This window comes from Ornithorhynchus anatinus, chromosome X1 (assembly GCF_004115215.2).
Source record: "Ornithorhynchus anatinus isolate Pmale09 chromosome X1, mOrnAna1.pri.v4, whole genome shotgun sequence".
Lineage (NCBI taxonomy): Eukaryota > Metazoa > Chordata > Mammalia > Monotremata > Ornithorhynchidae > Ornithorhynchus > Ornithorhynchus anatinus.
Window position 1 is genome coordinate 108,191,029 of NC_041749.1, and position 21,342 is coordinate 108,212,370.

At 50.2% G+C, this 21,342-nt stretch overlaps 1 non-coding gene across 1 annotated transcript; it reads right to left on the reverse strand.

Moving 5' to 3' along the window:
- Nucleotides 1-4,731: 4,731 nt before the first annotated feature.
- LOC114807253 lies at nt 4,732-4,869 on the reverse strand. Its single transcript, XR_003755304.1, has one exon. It is a non-coding gene; the product is annotated as a small nucleolar RNA SNORA7 (small nucleolar RNA).
- Nucleotides 4,870-21,342: the final 16,473 nt, after the last annotated feature.

Below are 21,342 nucleotides of genomic sequence, written 5' to 3' on the forward strand. Positions count from 1 at the left end.
AGGCTCCCCTCTCCTCCCCTGTGGCCAGGGAGCCTGGGGCCTCAGCCCACCTGCCCCTCCGAGAGCCCCCAGGGAGCCCCACGGGGGAAGGGGAGAAGGGGCGACCCAGGTCTTCATCACCAAACTTAAGGGCCAGGAAATGCTGGTGACGGAAGGATAGTAGAGGACTATATTTCAACCCCAAGATGGAAATGGGAGATCCTGGCCAGGGAGGGTGGAAGGACTGGTTTCCTTTCTCTTTGTGGTATCTGTTAAGTGCTTACTATGTGTCAAGCACTGTTCAAAGTTCTGGAGTAGATATAACATCAATCAGTCAATCTTTTTTATTGAGCGCTTAACAATGTTGGTATTTGTTAAGCGCTTACTATGTGCAGAGCACTGTTCTAAGCGCTTACTGTGCAAAGCACTGTACTAAGCTCTTGGGACAGTACAACAGACACATTCTCTGTCCATCAGGTTGGACACGGTCCCCGTCCCACATGGGGCTCACAGTCTTAATCCCCATTTTACAGATAAGGAAGGTGAGGCCCAGAGAAGTGACGTGACTTGACCAAGGTCACATAGCAGACCAGGGGTGGAGCCTGGATTAGAACTCAGGTCCTCTGACCTCCAGACCCGTGCTCTAATCACTAGGCCACGCCGCTTCTGTGCCTGCCTGCTGCTGCCGCCCCCGAACAATTAGCCCCGGGTTTGCCAGCCGACTCGTAGACGCCTGGATGGCTGGTGAGGCAGCGGTTGGACTGTTGGCCACCTCTGACTGCGTGGCTCACCGAGATGAGAATGTTAAATTTCAACTCAACAGGCTGAGAGCATCACTGAAAGTCCTTGAATCGTCCATTCAGGAGCTCCTAAATGCTGATGGCTGGGCTCCGGACAAGAAGACATGCAAATGATTATGAGCCGTTTTTCAGACTCAGCCAAGCACTCTGGGCTGACAATTAGTCTGAGGGAGGCCAAGGTCGGACACCAGCCCACACCTGGCAAATCCTATACCGAGCCGAAGGTCTCCATTGGTGACAAAGAGCTGAAGGCTGTCGCTTAATTCTGTTACCTTGGCAGTTCAAGGAGGACAGAAATCAAATCAGGGAGACTAATTGTAGGCACGTAAAAAGTCGGGTGTCATGGCAGTGAGAATCAGATTCAAAGTATACCTGGCAGTTAGAATGTCCAATCTTCTCACGTTGTGGGAAGCAGCATGGCCTAGTGGATAGAGCACGGGCCTGGGAGTCAGAAGGAACTGGGTTCTAATCCTGGCTCTGCCACTTGTCTGCTGTGTGACCTTGGGCAAGCCACTTAACTTCCCTGTGGCTCATTTATCTCATCTGTAAAATGAGGATTAAGAGTGCCAGTCCCATGTGGGATAGGGACTGTGTCCAACAGAATTAGCTTGTATCTACCCCAGAGCTTAGTACAGTGCTTGGCACACAGTAAGCACTTTATAAATACTACAAATATTATTATTCTTTATCAGTCAATCAATCAGTGAGATTTCTTGAGCACCTTTTTTTAATGGTACCTGTAAAGCGTTTACTATGTGCTAGGAACCGTACTAAATGCGGGGTAGCTACAAGATCATCAGGTTGGACCAAATCCATATCCTACGTGGGGTTCTCACTCTTAATCCCCATTTTACAGATAAGGTAACTGAGGCCCAGAGAAGTGAAGGGAAGCCCAAGGTCACACAGCAGACAAATGGTGGAGCTGAGACTAGAACCCAAGTCTTCTGACTCCCAGGCCCGTGCTCTTTCCACTAGGCTGTGCAGCCTCACACTTACTGTGGGCAGAGCACTGTACCAGAGAAGCAGCATGCCACAGTGCATAGAGCACGGGCCTGGGAGTCAGAAGGTCATGGGTTCTAATCCCAGCTCCACCAGTTGCCTGCTGTGGGACCTTGGGCAAGTCACTTCACTTCTCTGGGTCTCAGTTTCCTCATCTGTAAAATGGAGATTGAGACTGTGAGCCCCACGTGGGACAAGGGACGGTGTCCAACCTGAAGATTTGCTTGTGATAATAATAATAATAATAATAATGCTGGTATTTGTTAAGCGCTTACTATGTGCAGAGCACTGTTCTAAGCGCCAAGGTAGATACAGGGTAATCAAGTTGTCCCACGTGAGGCTCACAGTTAATCCCCATTTTACAGATGAGGGAACTTAGGCCCAGAGAAGTTAAGTGAATTGCCCACAGTCACACAACTGACAAGTGGCGGAGCCGGGATTCGAACCCATGACCTCTGACTTCCAAGCTCGGGCTCTTTCCACCGAGCCACGCTGCTTCCCCCTGTGTCCCTCCCAGTGCTTAGTACAGTGCCTGGCATATAGTAATCACTTAACAAAATACCATAATTATTATTATTATTATTACTAAGTGCTTGGGAGAGTACAGTATAATAGAGGTGAAATCTGGATTTAACCTAGAGGCCTCATTCAACTTCTAGAGCAGATTCACCAATGCCACATGCATGCTATACTTAACATGAAGCAGCATATTAGGAGGCTCAGTTCTGGGTCCCCTTCTGTTCTCCATCTGAACCTAATAATAATAATGATGATGATGATGATGGCATTTATTAAGCACTTACTGTGTGTCAAGCACTGTTCTAAGCAACGCGGTAGATTCAAGTTCATAGGTTTGGGCACGGTCCCTGTCCCACCTGGGGCTCACAGTCTAAGTAGGAGGGAGAACAGGTACTTAATTCCCATTTTGCAGATGAGGAAATTGAGACACAGAAAGTTAAGTGACTTGTCCAAGGTCACGCAGCAAGAAATTGGCAGAGCCGGGATTAGGACTCAGGTCCTGTGACCCCCCCCCCCCCCCCCAGGCCCATGCTCTATCCACAGCTCTTAACTTGAAGAACTCCTTGGCTCCCATGGCTTCAGCTACCATCTCTATGCAGAAGACTCCCAAAGCTACGTGTCCAGCTCTGACCTCTCTCCTTCCCTGAAGTCTTGCACTCTCTCCTGCCTTCAAAACACCTCTGACTGGATAATTGATTGTGGCATTTGTTAAGCTCTTATTACTATATGCCAGGCACCGTACTAAGCCCTGGAGTGGATACAAGTAAATTGGGTTGGACGCAGTCTCAATCCTCATTTTACAAATGAGGTAATGAGGCCCAGAGAAGTGAAGTGACTTGCCCAAGGCCACAGAGCAGACAAAAGGCAGAGACGGGATTAGAACCCACGACAATTTGACTCGCAGGCCCATACTCTATCCACTACGCAATGCTGCTTCGCAAACTTAATGTGTTCAAAACAGAACTGTTCCTCTTCCCACCCAAATCTTGTCATGTTGCTCCCTAGACAACACCACTGTCCTTATCTCATAAACCCATTATCCTGAACTCATCTCCCTCCTTCAACCCATGTATTCAAGCTGTTACCAAATCCTATCGGTTCTACCTTCACAACATTGCTAAATCCACTCTTTCCTCTTCATCTAAAATGCTGCCACACTGATCAGAGTACTTACCTTCTCTTGTCCGGCCGCTGCATTAGCCTCCTCGCTGACCTCCCTGCCTCCTGTCTCTCCCCACTCCAATCCATACTTTGCTGCCCGCTTCATTTTTCTAAAATAAAGGTTCAGTCCATGTTTTCCTACTCCTCCAGAACCTCAGGTGATTGCCCATCCACCTCCGCATCAAACAGAAACTCCTTACCTTCAGCTTTAAAGCACTCTGTCAGCTCACCCCTCCTATCTTTCCCTCTCTGATTTCCTACCCCAGTCCTGCCTGCACACTTGGCTCCTCTAATTCCAACCTACTCACTACATCTCGATCTCATCTATCTCACCGCCGACCCCTTGTCCACATCCTCCCTCTGGCCTGAACTCCCTCCCCCTTCATATTTGAAAGACCATCACTGTCCCCGCCTTCAAAGCCTTATTAAAATCACATCTCCCCCAAGAGCCCTTTCCCGACTAAGCCCTCATTTCCCCTACTCCCTCTCCCTTCTGCATCATCCTTGCACTTGGATCTATACCCTTTAAGCACTTGATATTCACCCACCCTCAGCCCCACAGCATACATCTCCGTTATATGTTTTCATGTCTGTCTCCCGCTCTAGACTGTAAGGTCCTTGTGGGAAGGGAATGTGTTTACCGACTCTGTGTATTGTACTTTTCCAAGTGCTTAGTTCGGTGTTCTGCACACGGTAAGTTCTCAATAAATTCCATTGATCGATTGATCTTCCAAATCCTCTCCCCCTAAATTTTCCCATCCCAGTTGACAGCACCACCATCCTCCCCACCTCTCGGGCCCGTACCCTTAGCATCAACCTTGACTCCTCCCTCTCTTCCAACCTCCATGTTCAGTCTGTCATCAGACCCCGTTGGTTTTTCCTCCACAACATTTCCTGCATCTGCCCTTTCCTCTCCACCCAAACAGCCACTGATTCATCTACCTTATTGGTCTCCCTGCCCCCAGTCTCTCCCCCCTTCAGTTGCTACTTCACTTTACTGCCTGGATCATTCTCCTAAAACGACATTCTGCACAAGCTCCCCTGTTCTTGTTGTTGTCTTATGCTTTCGAGTCGTGTCCGACCCAGAGCGACGCCATGGACACATCCCTCCCAGAACCCCCCATTTCCATCTGCAATCGTTCTGGTAGTGTAACATAGAGCTTTCTTGGCAAAAATACAGAAGCGGTTTACCACTGCCTCCTTCCGCGCAGTAAACGAATCTCTACCCTCGACTCTCTCCCGTGCCACTGCTGCCCAGCAAAGGTGAGTTTTGACTTGTAGCAGATTGTCTTCCGTTCACTAGCCACTGGCCAATCTAGGAATGGAATGGGTAAGCCTCTGCTTGACTCTCCCTCCCATAGTCGAGACTGGTAGAATACTGGAAACGCTCCACATGTGAACCTGAGAGGAGACAAACTCCCCTACTCCTCAAAAAACCTCAATGGTTATCCATTCCTCTCTGTCAGTCGGTCAATCATATTTATTGAGTGCTTACTCTGTGCAGAGCACTGTACTAAGCTATCGGGAGTGTACAGTATAACAGTGAACAGACACATTCCCTGCCCACAACAAGCTTACAGTCTAGAGGGGGAGTCAGACATTAATATAAATGAATAAATGACAGATATGTGCATAAGTGCTGTGGGGCTGGGAGGGGGGATGAATAAAGGGAGCAAGTCAGAGGGAGGCAGAAAGGAGTGGGAGAAGAGGAAAGGACGGCTTAGTCGGGAAAGGGCTTTTGATGGAGATGTGATTTTAATAAGGCTTTGAAGGTGGGGACAGTGATAATAATGTTGGTATTTGTTAAGCGCTTATTACGTGCAGAGCACTGTTCTAAGCGCTGGGGTAAATACAGGGGAATGAGGTTGTCCCACATGAGGCTCACAGTCTTCATCCCCATTTTACAGATGCAGGAACTGAGGCATAGAGAAGTGAAGTGTCTTGCCCACAGTCACACAGCTGACAAGGGGCAGAGTCGGGATTCGAACCCATGACCTCTGACTCTCGAGCCCGGTCTGTCATATATGAAAGGGGAGGGAGTTCAGGCCAGAGGGAGGATGTGGACAAGGGGTCGGCGGTGAGATAGATGAGATCGAGATGCAGTGAGGAGATTGGCATTAGAGGAGCCAAATGTTCAGGCAGGACTGGGGTAGGAAATCAGGGAGGGGAGATAGGAGGGGTGAGCTGATGGAGTCAGGGAATCAAGCAACAAGGAGAAACTGATAACAATAATAATGATAATAATTGTGGTATTTGTTAAGCGCTTACTACATGCCAAGCACTATACTAAGTGCTGGGGTAGATCATAAGGGTGGACACAGTCCCTATCCCAGGTGGTAGAATAGGTGGGGCTCTCTGTCTAAGGGGGAGGGAGAAGAGGTATTGAATGGCCATTTTACAGATGAGAAAACTGATCCCCGAGTAACTGAAGTGGCTTGCCCCAAGTCACACAGCAGGCAAGTGATGAAGTTGAAATTAGAACTCAGATCCTTTCACTCCCAGGCTTGTGCTCTTTACATTGGGCCACTCTGTTTCTGATCACTGGCTTTAAAGCACTCAAGCAGCTCTCTTCCTCCTACTTAGCCACTCTCTTCCCCCACTACGTCCCAGCTCCCACTCCTCATTCCTCTCAAACTAACCTACCTGATAAGCTTCGTTTTCCTCTCTCTCTTCGCCGACCCTTGCTCATCCCCCTCCCTTTACTGGAACTCCCTCCCCCTTAAAATTCAACAAACGACAGTTCTCCCCACCTTCAAAGCCCTTCTGCAATTACATGTCTTCCGAACACCTTCCCTGATTCATTTCTCATCTCCTCTGTTCATATCCCTCTTATTGTCCGTCCAGCACTTCGGCTCCAGTCAATCAATCGGTGGTATTTATTGAGTGCTAACTGTGTGCAGAGTACTGGACTGGGTGCTTAAGTACTCACAACCTCCAGCAGTAGTTTTAGGCATATCTTACATACCCTATTCCTTAAACTCTTATCCTGCTATATCACCCCTTTTTCCTCTTCCTCCCACTCTGTAATTTATTTTACCGCCCGTCTCCCCAGCTGGATTATAAATTCCTAGAGGGGAGGTATCAATCAATCGATCAATCTTATTTATTGAGCACTTACATTGCACAGGGCACTCTACTAAGTACTTGGGAGACTACAGTATAATAGAGTTGGTAGACATGTTTACTGCCCACAAGGAGCTGACAGTCTAGAGGGGGAGACAGACACTAAAATCAATTGCAGATATGTACGCAAGTGCTACGGGGCTGAGGGTGGGATGATCAAAGGGTACAAATCCAAGTGCCAGGCTGATATAGAGGGACAGAGGGTAGGGAAAAAGAGGGCTTAGTCGGGGAAGGCCTCTTAGAGGAGATGTGATTTGAATAAGGCTTTGAAGGTGGGGAGAGTGGTGGTCTGTCAGATACGAAGGGAGAGGGAGTTCCAAGCCAGAGGCAGGACGTGGGCGAGGGGTTGGCGGCGAGATAGACGAGATCTAGATACAGTGAGTAGGTTGGCGTTAGAGGAGCGGAGGATGCCAGCCGGGTTTGTAGAAGGAGATCAGCGAGATAAGACGGAAGAGGGAGAATTGATTGAGTGCTTTAAAGCCGAAGGTGAGGAGGTTCTGTTTGATGCAGTGGTGGATGGGCAGCCACTGGAGGTTCTTGAGGAGTGGGGAAACGTGGACTGAATGCCTTTTTAGAAAAGCGATCTGGACAGCAGAGTGAGGTATGGACTGAAGTGGGGAGAGACAGGAGGCAGGGAGATCAGATAGAAGGCTGGTGCACCAGTCAAGGTGGGATAGGATAAGTGCTTGGATTAACAGAGTAGCAGTACAGGGATCATTCATTCAATCGTATCTATTAATTTTATTGTACTCTCCCAAGCACTTAGTACAGTGCTCTGCACCCAATAGGTGCTCACTAAATACAATTGATTAATTGGAATCAAGCAATCAGTGGTATTTATTGAACACTTACTGGGTGCAGAGCACCGTACTAAATGCTTGGGAGAGAACAATATAATAATGCAACAGAGTCGGTAGACCCGAGCCCACAATGAGCTTTCAGTCTAGAGGGGGGAGACAGACATTAATAGAAATAAATAAATTATGGCTATGTACCTTATTACGGCTGTGGGGCGGAGGGTGGGGTGAATAAATATCAGTTCATTCATTCAATAGTATTTATTGAGCGCTTACTATGTGCAGAGCACTTGCTTAAAGGGGACAGATCCAAGTGTATAGATGACAGGATTGCAAATAATGAGGAATGCAATGAGACCACCCAGTTCAAAGAAATCCTCATCGCATCTTCCCTGGGTAGGACATGAGAGGAGAATGAACAACTACTCTATCATGAGCTGAAATGAGGTGATCTTTATAATCGTGATATAAATATAATAATAATCATGATCTTTGTTAAGCACCTACTATGTATCAAGCTCTATCGCAGATACGAAACCATCAGATTTATTCTTTCATTCAATCGTATTTATTGAGCGTTTACTGTGTGCAGAGCACTGTACTACGTGCTTGGAAAGTACAATTCAGCAACAAACAGAGACAATCCTTGCCCACAATGGGCTTACAGCCTAGAAGGGGGGAGACAGACATCAAAACAAGTGAACAGGCATTAGGAGAATCAATATAAATAGAATTATAGATATATACACATCATTAATATCAATAAATAGAATTATAACTATGTACATATATACACAAGTGCTGGGTGAGGGCGGGAGGGGGGTAGAGAAAGGGAACGAATCAGTTGTTGTCCCTCACATCAAAGAGGGAGGGAGATCAGGTATCCATTCTCCATGTCATACAGGAGGAAACCGAGGTACCGAGAAGTCAAGTGAGTTGACGGGGTGAGACAGTCGGCAAGTAGCAGAGCGGGGATTAGAATTTAGGTCTCCTGACACCTGGTCCTATGCTCGTAGCACTGGGCCACGTTGCTTCTCAACTGAACAGCGTGGACAGAAGCAACCCTTTAAAGAGAAAATGAGCTTCAAGCAGTAGCGGGTAGAAGTGGACGGTTGAGAGGAAGCAGCAGCAGCAGGCAGTTCAGTCTGGCATTCAGTTCTGAGACCTGAGATGCGACTATCTTGGAGCAGAGGTTTTGAGACAAATGTGACACCGAGAAGGTAAACTAAAAGTAGTGTCACGCTGAGGGTGAAAAAATGCAACAGTGCCACCAAGGCAACCTTTACCTACACATTATTATTATTATGCATTTATCGCAACTGGGACTGTGACCTAATTATCTTATTCTAACCCAGTGCTTAGTAAAGTGCCTGGCACAGAATAAGGGCTTAACAGATACCGCAGTTATTATTACTGATAAAAATAAATCGAACACAGTCTCTGTCCCACACAGCCCTCACAATCCAAGAAGGAAGGAGAGCAGTTATCCTTATCCCCTTTCTACAGATGAGGAAACTGAGGCACAGAGAGGTTAAGCGACTTGCCCAAGGTGACAGAGGAGGCCGGTGGCAGAACTGGAACTAGAACCCAGGTCTCCTGACTTCCGGAGCCATTCTCTTTCCACGAGATCCCACTGCCTCCCGCGATGATTAGTCACAGGGCTGTTTTATCAGCCACACCCTCCCACGGATAAAATCTCATTGTCAGAAAGGCAGAGACAGAGAGCTAGATGGAAATAGACAATGTCAGAAAGTCAGAGTCGGATCGATAGAGCAAAAGATGAGAGGAACAGAGACAGGGAAAACCTAGCCCTACTAAAGCTTGTTCCCCACATAGGAGTGAGGACTGAAAGATTCCCCCTACGTACCCCCTCCCAGAGGGAGAAGGCGGGGAGGCTTCCTCCCTCTGCACCTCTGTCTCTCTCTGTGGCTTTCCATGCCATCCTCCCTCAGTCTCTCGGTCTCTGCCTCAATCTCTGTGTTGCTCTTTGCTTTCGTCCAGCTCTGCCTCTCATCTATTTCTGTCTTTGTCTTTCTCTTTGTCCCCATCTCGGGGACTCTCTGATTCTGCCTGTCTCTGTTTCTCTTATCTCTGTCTCCATCTTTCTCCCCGTCTACCCTCTCCCCACCAAAGCCAGCCGTTCGGCTGAGGCAAAAGCCCTCTCCAAAGCCAGGTGCCTTCTACAAACCCGATGGCCTCACTCCAAAACTGTGATAGTCACCCCTCACACACAAACCTACCCACTCATGAAACCAATAGATTCAGTCACCTAGACACAGGCACACACAGGCGACTCGCATGCAACTGGGCCCAGAAACACACATGCAGGCAGACACACCTTGCAAACACACACACGCACACATAATCATTCTCTCATAATCCCTCCACCTCACCCCCCTTCAAATTTCCCTCTCCTTGGAAAATATTCTGCGGCTAATCCCTCACCCCACTCCCACCTCTCCGTTTGAATTTTGAATCCCTCAGACTCCCGGCAAAAGTGGTCCGGATTTCCCCCAGCAGCTGACCTGGATGGATGATTCGGGTGGCTGCCCCTGGAAATCAGTGTTTGTTTTGCAAAGTACCTGAGGAGTTCGAAATTCAGCCCAGAACCATGGTCCTAGGTTTGAAGAAAACATTTTTTTTTTTTTCAGCCGGAGACAGACAGGTGAGTGACTCAGTATTTTCAATTATCTGCACAGCGGGCCCCTCCCGGGCCATTAGCGCGGATAATGCAGTGTTCTGTAATTGCTCTGTCGACAAGTTGAGCTAAAAATAGGGAGGGAAAAACATCGTCGTGGTTTCAGAGCAGCACGGGGCTGTCGGATGACAAGGTTGGAAACGTCCAGAATACACTCTCCTGTCTCTCCTATGTCCAAAACACCGCTATCTACTATAAGGAGGGTGCGAGGTGTGGCGGGGTGGGAGGATGGAAGGGTTGGATCTGAGTGTGGGTGGAATTAACGGGGAGACCCCCTGGTCCAGCCCCTGTCAGAGGAAACTCTAGGGTCTTGGGGAAGCCCCAGGGGGAGCGAGGCTAGGAGTCCAGCCCAACTAGCCATGGGAGCGGGAACAGCGGCTTCACCCCAAGCTGGGAATCGGGTGGAGGGGGATCGCAGACCCCACCGTCGCCTTCCCCAGTTGGTGCTGTGCTCTTAACCCCAATCTGCCCCTCCCTCAATTCGCACCCCCTCCTCACATGGCCTTGACACCTAGATTTTTTTTTTCACTTTGGTCCCTCCACCCCTTTTAATCGCAGAAAGCCTCAGCACTCAGCAATTCAAGGTGGCATTTGAGAGAAATGATTCCCTTTAGCATAGCTGACAGCTAATTTGTGTAAAGTTTAATTACAGCTAGCATTAATTAACTGGCGGTGTGGTGCAATACTGAAGCAGGACCATCTGTTCTTAAAAATGCCTCCCCCCCCCCCCCCCCCCAGACCCCTACCCTTCCCTTCCCCAGTTTCAGCCCAAATGATTTTTGGGTCGGTGGTCACCATGACGCCGGGTGCAGGGAGACTGCAGGGACGGAACAGAGGGGGGGAGATTGGCGGAGACCGGGGGTGGGGGGAGCTGGGTGGAGAAAGGACCTCCTTGTAGCTGCTGATGCCCGAGGGACCGTCGGTCGCCGCTCGCTCGCAACCACAGCCGACGGATGCCTCCTCTTCCTACCAGCTCGAGACGGGTGTCTCCCTGGAATCGAATTCCCATCTCTGTTCTAAAATGAAGAGCTTCCTGTTGAGGACAGAGAATCCAGGAGAGGAGCCGGGCACAGACGGGGCAGGGGTAGAAACACGCCCTCAAGGCATCGTCGGCCACTGTGGTCCGTTGGCACTGGGAATCCTGGTCGCCGCATCCCAGGGAGGATACAGGGGGCTGGAGAAGGGTCGGGGATGGAAGAGAGGGAAAGGATTCGAGTTCTTACATCTGGAGAGAAGAAGGCCGAGAGGGGGACGGGATTGAAGTTTACAGAGTCATGTAGGATGAGGTCAGGGAGAACCCAAAATGGCTAGCTCCCCAAATCCCGTGGCACCGGGGCGTAGGGGGCACCAACCCATTGGAGCTGGAGAGGGGCGGTTTCAAAGCAAACCAAAGGAAACACTTCTTCACCCAGCAGGGGATGAGTGGATGGCAGTCGTCTCCACAGGACTGTTGTGCGGCTGAAAATATCAGCGGGATCAAAATGGGTTTGGATAGATCCATGGACGATTTATCTTAGACTGGAAGCTCCTTGTGGCAGGGAACATTCCTATCAACTCTGTTATATTGTACTCTCCCAAGCACTCTGCACGCAGCGAGCGCTCAGTAAATAGCATCGAGTGATCAATTGACGAGCGGGCCATCATGGGACACTAGAGGAAAGTTCGGGGCGTCGGATGGCCCATCGCTAACCACGATGATGGGCCTCCTGGAGGGCCAGCAACACGTGGTCCCCCCTAGCGTCACGGGGGCTGCTGGGCTGGACGGATCATGGGTTGGAGCTGAAATGACCACTGCTCCTGGCCTGACGCTCTTAGGTACACGTGTGCATCGGTTTGTACGGGTGTTTGTATGGGGTGGCCTAGTGGAGGGGAGGGGAAGAGAGGAGGAGCTGAGGGATGATGTTGTAGACGGTGACAGTGGTGCAGAGATCCGTGCCGACTCCATCGGCGAGATGATGCTGTCTAGGCCGGTGATTGACTGGATAAAATCTAAGATGTGACGTTTTATTAATAACCTGCAGGGACCCGTGAAGCAGTCATGAGATTTTTGTCTTTTCCCATTTCTCTGCCTCCCCCCACCTGGTCTCCCCGTCTCCGTCACCTCGGTCTCCCCGTCTCCTGGTTTCCTCTCTCCTCCTTCCACTTTCCTTTATAATCATAACGATAATGCTATTTATTAAGTGTGTACTAGATGCCAAGTCAGTTCTGGGGTAGATATCAAGATGAACACAGTGGACACAGTCCCTGATCCCACAAGAAGTTCACCCTCTAGGAGCTGGGGAGATCAGGTATTTTATCCCCATTTTACAGATGAGGAAACTGAGACAAGCGGTTGAGACAGGACTGGAATTCGGGCCTCCTGATTCCCAGGCCCGCGCTCTTTCCACTAAGCCACGCTCTCCAGAGGTGCCATCTCCGGGGCCAGCTTTCCCCGCACCCATGGCTGTCTGGTCTGGGCTGGACCCCGTTGTCTTCACCTCAGGGCTCCAACCAGACCTGAGAGTGAGAGCGGAAGCTCCTCGTGAGCCGGGAACCTGTCTCGTGTTATACTTTCCCAAGTGCTCAGTACAGCATATTGCTCCCAGTGCGTGTTTGGTGAATATCTCCACTACTACTAACAATTGTGGTATTTGCTAAGTGCTTACTATGTGCCAGGCACTGTACTAAGCGCTGGAGCGGATACAAGCAAATCAGGTTGGACACAGCCCCCGTCCCACGTTGGGCTCACCGTCTCGATCCCCATTTTACAGATGAGGGAACTGAGGCACAGAGAAGTTAAGTGACTTGCCCAAGGTCACACAGCAGACACGTGCCAGAGCCGGGATTAGAACCCATGACCATTTTCCCAACCCCAAATCTCAGCCTGGCAATGGGACAACTAACCCCAACTCCAGGGGAGAGCCAAGACGTTACCTCCTGTCTCAGTGAATCCCCACAGTTTTGGTCCCACTTGGGAAAACCAGCTTGATGGAGGTTTAACCCAAGGGGCTTGGACCAAGTAACCCCTGAGGTGCTGGGAAGTACCCTTGGTCAGACTGCCGTGGAGCAAAAGTGGCTTGGGGCCCCTGAGGCACTGGAAGAGACCCGACAGAGAGTCGGGGTGGGGGGTGGGGGTGAGGGGGGACTGCCCCGGAGAGAGCTAGAAAGGGAGAGACTGAGAAAAATAGAGGAAGAAGGAGAAAGTGGAGAGATGGAGAGGGAGTGGGAGGGAGCGACATTAAGTCAGAGAGAAACGTAGACAGAGACGGAGACTTCGATGCCATTTGTATCAGGATTTCTCCGCTTACAAGCAGAACAGCACATCTGACGCTCTCTAATTGCACTTTTCCAAATCAAAAGCCTTAGCCGAAGGGATAAATATATAAAAATTGTCTGGAAGGAAACCTTTTCATTCTTGAATTCTGAGGCCGAATGAGCGGAGGCAAACTCTTTTGATAATAAAGGAGCAGAAACCCTATCAGATCCGCTCCCCCTCCCCGATCGCCCCTCCCTGCATGCTGGAGGCTGCATTTTGAAAGGATTCGCTTCTCCAGCCGTGAGGGTGTACTCGGCGCCAGAAATTACATTTGGGAAACCACGTCCCTGCGTTCCCCTCTCAGTAATTGTCTCACTTTGTCTTGGCCTCTTTCCTCGGGATTTCGTTCCTAGAGACACCGCTTTGGTCTCCACCCTCCTCCCAGCTTCCTGAGCTCTACCCTTCGGATCCCTCAACTGCCAATGTCCCGCCTCTGACCGCTTTCTCGCGATTTTCCCCCAGATGGAACTCCCTCTCCCATCAGAACCATAGAACGCTATCCCTCCCCTCTTTTCCAGGCCTCCTGGAAAATCTCCTCTTCCAGGAAGTCTTCCCTGATTGATCCCACCCCCACCTTCCCAGTTTACGCCATCCCCTCAGCCGCCTCGGCCCTCACAGATTGATCCATTTATCGATCTGTCATTGTTTAATTTACCTAACTGCTTCAGTGGTGTACATCCAGTCTTTCACTCTGAACTCTGAGCTCTCTTCGGTCTTCTCCTTTGGATTGTAGGGTCCTTCCGGGTAATGTCTCTGTCTTTCGGTTCGTCTGACTGCACCCAACAAGCTGATGCAGCGCTGCGGACATGGCAGGAGCTCACCCAAGACTGAATACGGTGCTCTGCACACTTTATTGGCCCGCCCTTACTGAAGCAGAGAAGTCTAATGAAAGGACGATCGGTTTAAGGAATCAGGAGACCCCAGGTCTAGTCCCAGCTCTGCTACTAACCTGCTGAGGGATTTCAAGAAAGTCATTTCACCTCTCTGGGCTGCCAATTTCCTCATCTGTCATCTTACATATTATTCCCAGAGAGGGACTAATATTACCCTCCCTGTCTCACATCCAGAGTGAATTCCCTTTAAAAATAATAGTTGTTACAAATTCAAGGTGGTGGTATTATTATGTCTGCCTCTTCACCCCAATCTTCTGGGATCGGCTGGTGATTTAGCGGAAGCCGCCAGCCACAGAGGCGTCAATCAGTCAATCAATCGGTGTTATTTATTGAGTGCTTCCTATGTGCAAAGCACTGTACTAAGCATTTAGGAGAGTACGTTAGAATAGACACCACGTCCTGCCCTCAAAGACCTGACAGTCTAGTGGTAAAAAATCTTGCTACGAATCAAGAAGCTTCTCTCACTGGGGACACGGGGATTTTTACTTCAATCAATCAGTGGCATTTATTGAACGCTCGCTCTAAGCCGAGCACTGTCCTAAGCGCTTGGGGGAGTACAATATCTGCCCTCCCTCCTACTTAGACTGGGAGCCCTATGTGAGACAGAGACTGTGTTCATCCTGATTAACTTGTATCTACCTCAGTGCTTAGAACAGTGCTTGGCACATAGTAAGTGCTTAGCAAATATAATAATAATAATAACAATAATAATAACATAGAGTTGGTAGACCTGATCCCTGCCCTCCAGGACCTTACGCTGATTATCCACCAACCCTTATCTGAGGTGGTCAGGGGAGGTGGGAGAAATGCATGTGCGATACGAAGCCCTGTATAGTTACAGAGAGCTCTCCCCCCATCATCCCCCCCTTAAAGCCAGGGAAATCGACACTGGCTCACCGGCCCTCTCCAGAAAAGAAAATAGGCTGTGCCTAATAAAAATCAGGCAGTGAGACCGCAGCATCTGCCTTTGGATTTTATTCTGTTGGGGTGTCTGGTGTGTGTTTGTTGAAGTGGAACTGTGTCTGCTGTGGACAGTTGTGGGTTTTGAGTCTAGTGTTGGGGGGTCAAGAGACAATAGAAGGAGTGAAGGTAGATTTTTCTGACTCAACTAGAAGAGGTTGGAGAAAAATCAGGGTTGATAGAAGAAGTCTTAAGAGGGGTTTGAATAGATTCATGAATGCGCAGTCCATGCTGGGTTGCTCAAGGGGGAAATAACAGAGGTTGGATGGTCCATCTTTAACCATGAGTATGGGTGTCACACAGTTTCTTCCTGCTTCCAGGTGCTGCTGTCAGGGATAAAATAAATAAATGGTGGTATGTGTTAAGCGCTTACTATGTGCAAAGCACTGTTCTAAGCGCTGGGGGATACAAGGTGATCAGGTTGTCCCCCGTGGGGCTCACAGTTTTAATCCCCATTTTACAGATGAGGTAACTGAGGCACAGAGAGGTGAAGTGACTTGCCCAAAATCACAGAGCTGGCAAGCGGCGGAGCTGGGATTCGAACCCATGACCTCTGACTCCCAAGCCCGGGCTCTTTCCGCTGTGCCACGCTGCTTCTCTGTTGTCTTCTCTGTTCTCTGCTTCCCTGCATCACTCCCAGGGATGGAGTACTGGGATTGAACAGGGTTTTGTTGTTCATGTGATCTCCATGGATGGACATCCTGTCCCCTAGAAAACTTAAAGTAGGGGGCAAGAGCAGTAGGCGTCCTGGGTCTAATCCCGATTCCACCTCTTTCCTTCTGTGTGAACTTGGACCAGTCTGTGTGCCTCGGTTTCCTCATTCTTAAAATGAGGATTTGATATCCGTTTTCTCTCCCCCTTAGACTGTGAGCCTCATTCACTCCATCGTGTTTATTGAGCGCTTACTGCGTGCAGAGCACTGTACTCCGTGCTTATGCCTCATGCGGGACAAAGACTGGGCCTGATCCGATCTCATCTGATCTGTATCTACCCCAAGGCTTAACACAGCGCTTGGCACCAAGTGAATTGAGCAAACGATGACCCGGCAGGACCCCAGCGTCCCCACCTTTCCCTCCCGGGGGTCTCTGTCACCGTGTGGAGAAATGAGGGTGCCCGGTTCTACTTGGGTTAAGGGAAAATGATAATAATAACAATAATAACTGTGGTATTTGTACGCTCTTACTATGTGTCATGCAGCATACTAAGCGCTGGGGTGGATAGCAGAGGAGGTGCAATCTGTCAGGGGGTTCACCACCCCTACCTTCCTCTGCCCCCATCATCGCCGCCACTCTCCTCACCCTCTTCGCCCTCCCCTGGGAGCCAAGACTCTCCTTAACCCCCACCCCTGCCCCCTTCCCCTTTCACCCACCAACTGCAGCAGCGGCCGCAGAAACCCACCCCCGTCTCCCCTGGCCCCGCTCCAAACGGCCGGGTTCGGCCTCCTCCTGATTTGCTGTTGTCTGCAGGCCCCGGCCCCGCACCCCCGCCACCGCCGCGGTGGAGTAAATCACTGGGACCATCCGTGCCTTAAGCACGAAGCGCAGAGGCCCAGGGTGGCGGGTTGTGCAGGGAGAAGAAGAAGAGGAGGAGGAGGAGGGAGAAAAAGGGGGAGGGGGAGAGAAGGGGCAGGAGAAGAAGGGAGAAGAGGCGAAGGAGAAGGGGGGGGAGGAGGAGCAGAAGGAGGGGAAGGAGGAGGAGGGAGGAAGAAGCCAGTGGAAAGAAAAATATAGAAAGCAAAAAGATGAACGAGCCAGCTCTGACGCCCCCCCCCCCAACACACCTCTCCGCCCTTTGCCGTTCAACCTGCAAAGGGCACAAATCCCTTTTTTATTAACCCGGCAGCCCCTCCCGAGGCTTAGATGTTTTTCTCAGAATCTGTGCTCCGCTGGACGCAGCTCCCGCTCGTTGGGGCACACCGGGGGGGGGGGGGAAGGGGGAGGTGTTCTAGCCTGCCTGCGATGGGATAGTTCTGTCCCCCACCCCACCCCCTATTCCCAGCCCACGACTCAAGTAAGGATTGGTACTGACTTCCACCCAGGTCAGCTGAAGGGATTTCCACTGGGTCGCAAAGGTTCACTTCTCTTGCAGAGCTCATCTCCTCCGGGAAGCTTTCCTCTGCTGGATCTATCATGGACCATTATCCATGAATCTATTCAACGCTCCCTTGAGTCTTCAAACAACCCCAACATCTCTTGCTCCGTCTCTACCTCTGTCTCGCTACTTCTGTCTCTGTGTGTGTCTCTTTCTTGCTCTCTCTCGTCAGACCAGATCCCTGTCCATCCTCTTCCCCTGCCCCTCTCCCTAGTTGGCTAATGGGTCACCCCTATCTGCATGGCTCAGGCAGGATATCAGGGTCAAAATTTTGTGGAAGAACATATTTTCACTACTTGAGCAGCAGACCCTCAACTGAGAGCCCTGACCAACTAATCGATCAATCAGTGGAGCACTTACTATGTGCAAAGTACTGAACTGAGGGCTAGCTAAAGTCCAATCCAATAGAGTTGGTAGACATGGTCCCTACCCTCTAGGAGCTTAAAATCTAGGGGATTGTGACCTAGTTTCCATTCATTCATTCAATTGTATTTATTGAGCGCTTACTGTGTGCAGAGCACTGTACTAAGCACTTGGAAAGTGCAATTCAGCAACAGAGAGACCCAATCCCTGCCCACAACGAGCTCACAGTCTAGTAGCGGGGAGACAGACATCAAAACAAATAAGCAGGCATCACCAGCATCAATATAAATAAATAAAATTATAGATATATACACATCAAAACAAGCTCCAGAAACTAGGCTCTGGGATCTCAGCTCACACCCTGCTAAAGGGTCAATGATTTGTACATTCCAAGTGCTTAGTACAGTGCTCTGCACAGAGTAAGCGCTCAATAAATACTATTAAATGAATGAATCATGCTGCCATCTTTGAAGAGGACCAGGCCCCCACTGTTTTTGAAAAGTTCCTGCAGTGGCCACTCCCGCCTCTCACCACCCCCGGGTCACACAGCTGGAGGCAGCTGCTTACCTCCTTTACCATTTGAGGCCGCTGTCAGAGGGAGAAAGAATCAGACACCCCCTCCCCTCCCCCCCCCCCCACCATTTCACTTGCAGACATCTGAGAAAAGGAAAGCATTTTCTTTGGAGAGTACTGCTGAATTAATAGCAAATACAATCAGCCCCTGATTATTCCTATCTCTGGATGGTCTGGATTATCCAGTCTGTGGATTATCCGCTCCCCTTTGCTCCTCCAGCTCCCTGATCTTCTGCTTACAGTGCTTCAGCGCTCTTTGGCATCTCCACTGTGGAATCGGATTGAGGATCAGAAATCTAAAAAGAGGGGTTGGAACACTTGGCAGCAGGAAGGTTTGGTTCTGTTGGTTCTGATTCCCCACACTTAGCAGTAGCCACAGCAGGTTTTCAGAAGAACAAATTGACCTTTTATGTGTTTTCACACCCCCCTTCCCCTACCACCCCCCAATCTTCCTGGCTCCCACTCCCTGAAGGTACTGGCACTAGAGATGTGAGGGCTAGGGCAGGTGAGGTAAGAAAGCGGGAGGGGGGCTGGAGAAAGATGCCCTCGATTCATTTTCCCGTTTCTCCCTGCAAACCATCTCTGCTTACATTTTCCATATGCTTCTCTTTGCCAGAGACAGCAGGGGCTTATGGCCATTGCCTCTTCGGAGGAAAAAGATTCTGATTAGGGAGGTCTTCGTGGTGTGTTCTTTGTGACAGCGTGTGGGTTTTGCTTCCTGCTTTGCAGGGCAGAGCAGAGGGGAGTGATGTGGAGGGAGGTTGGAGCATGAGATAGAGAGAGGACAGAGATACAAGAGGCAGAAAGATGGGCAGAGATTAGAATACACACAAAGAGAGAGACAGAGACAGAAACAAAGGCAGAGAGACACAAAGGGACCCAGTGACAAAGACTGAACACAGAAAGAGAGAGGTGGGTGAGGGGAGAGATCCGAAGGGGTGTGTCTAGAAGATTTGGGCCAGGCTTAACCGTGCCCACCCCCCCCGCAACATACACTTGGCGACATGCCTGGCTAGCTAGGCCCATTAGGGCTCGTTAGGGCTGTGGGGACATGGGGACGAAGGGCAGGCCCGGCTCAGATCCCTGCATGCCTCAGAGCCTCTGCTCAGGAGGTTGATCCAAGTGACCTCTTGGAGGCCCCTTCATGCGCTGGGAGCGGGGGGAGGTGTTGGGGTGGAGGAGACCGTCTCTGCAGTTTTAGCCAAAGGGGGTCTGCCGACGGCCCTGGGAGCCGGGGATTCCAAGGGTCAGGATCCCCTGTTGGAGTTGGAGAGGAAATAGGAGAAAGGGTGCGTGAAGGGAGGGGATAAGGTCTGGGAGCCTCCTCCGACCCCCGCCTTCTTCGTTTTGGCCGGGGAAGCCGAGGGAATGCCCTCTCTGCCAATAACAGGCCGTGGAGGAGGCATTACCTCATCAGAAGTCTCTCTCATTGGCTAGAAGCTTCTGGTTGGGGAGAGGGAGGAGATGGAGCAGAATGCTTATCCTAATTCACGTAACCCCAGTGCGGGGAGAGGGGACTCCACGGACAGCTGCAGCCAGAAGCAGCGATTTAGGTTGGGGGCTAAAGGCGGGGAAGGATGAGGGATGTAGAGCTCTCCCTCCCTTTCCCAGTCATGAATGGGGGCCGAGACCCCAAGTCAGGAGGGAGAAAGAGTAGGTCGTCACGGGTGCTCAATGAGGAAAAGGACCTAGAAACCAAGAGACCCCCGACCCAGGTCCAAACCAGTCCCCTGCCCTAGGGACCGGCCCGGGCACTCTCTGTATCTCTCTCTCTTTCTCTCTCTCCATCTCTATCTCAGACTCTCCATCCATGCCAGTCCCTGCCTGGGTTTCTGCCTCTCTTTGTCTCTGTGTCTCTGCATCTCTACCTGTGTCTCTCTGTTTCTCTCTCCCACTTCGACAGACCTGCTTCTCAGCCGTGGTTCCAGTCCAAGCCCCAATAACCCTTTCCCATGGCTACCGCGAGGCCACAAAACCGAAGACAGGATAGACTAGACGGTATCTTCCCCGCAGCCTCAGTGCAGCTGATGGGGGTACTGCATTTCTCTCTGACTGGTCCTGACTGCCCACCCCACCCTGGTGGGTTAGCAGGCGCTAGCCATCTTTCTGGTCTGTTTTTCCTTTCTCTTCCCCTTTCTTTCTGGAAGTCCATCCTCACCTTCCCACCCTCTTTTTCATGCCTCGCACACCCCCATCCCCTCTTTCCTCTTCTCTCTCTGGCCCTGACCCTGTCCCTTTCCTCGGGTCCTTCGTCCATTTTCTAAGTGGCTTCTAGAATCCCCAGCCTGAGCCTCCCTCTCCCCCAGCCCCACTCCTCCATGTTCTCCCTCCGAGGAGGGGTTGAGGGACTTCGGGAAGTTAACAGAAAGGTCATTCATTCATTCATCCATTCATTTAGTCATATTTATTGAGCACTTACTGTGTGCAGAGCACCGTACTAGGTGCTTGGGAAAATACAATACAGTAATAAAGAGAGACAATCTCTGCCCACAATGAGCTCACGGTCTAGACGAGGGGAGACAGACATCAATATAAGTAAACAGACCGATATAAATAAAATTATAGATATATAGATATCTATAAGTGCTGTGGAGCGGGGAGAAGGGAGAAAAGCAAAGGGAGAAAGTCGGGGTTCATTCATTCATTCGTTCAGTGTGTCCTAGGAGCCTACTGTGTACAGAGAACAGTACAGCCCTGGGTGCTGAGTAACTGACTTGATCCCTGCCCTATAGACTGTAAGCAGTCGAACTGGAGAGACAGGAATACACAGATTGTAAATACACAGTGGGAGCGGAAGGAAAAACAGACACAACTAATAAAAGCAAGAAGTGGGAAAAGAAAAAATGAATACATATGTGGAATAAAAAGACCAATAAAAATGAGAAGCAGCATGGCCTAGAGGAAGGCTATGCTCCTGGGCGTCAGAGGACCGGGTTCTAATCCTGGCTCCGCCACCTGCCTGCTCTGTGACCTTGGGCAAGTCATTTAAATTGTCTATGCCTTAGTTTCCTCAACTGTAAAAATGGGGATTCAATACCTTTTCTCCTTCCTATTTGGACTGTGAACCCCAAGTGGGACAGGGACTGTGTCC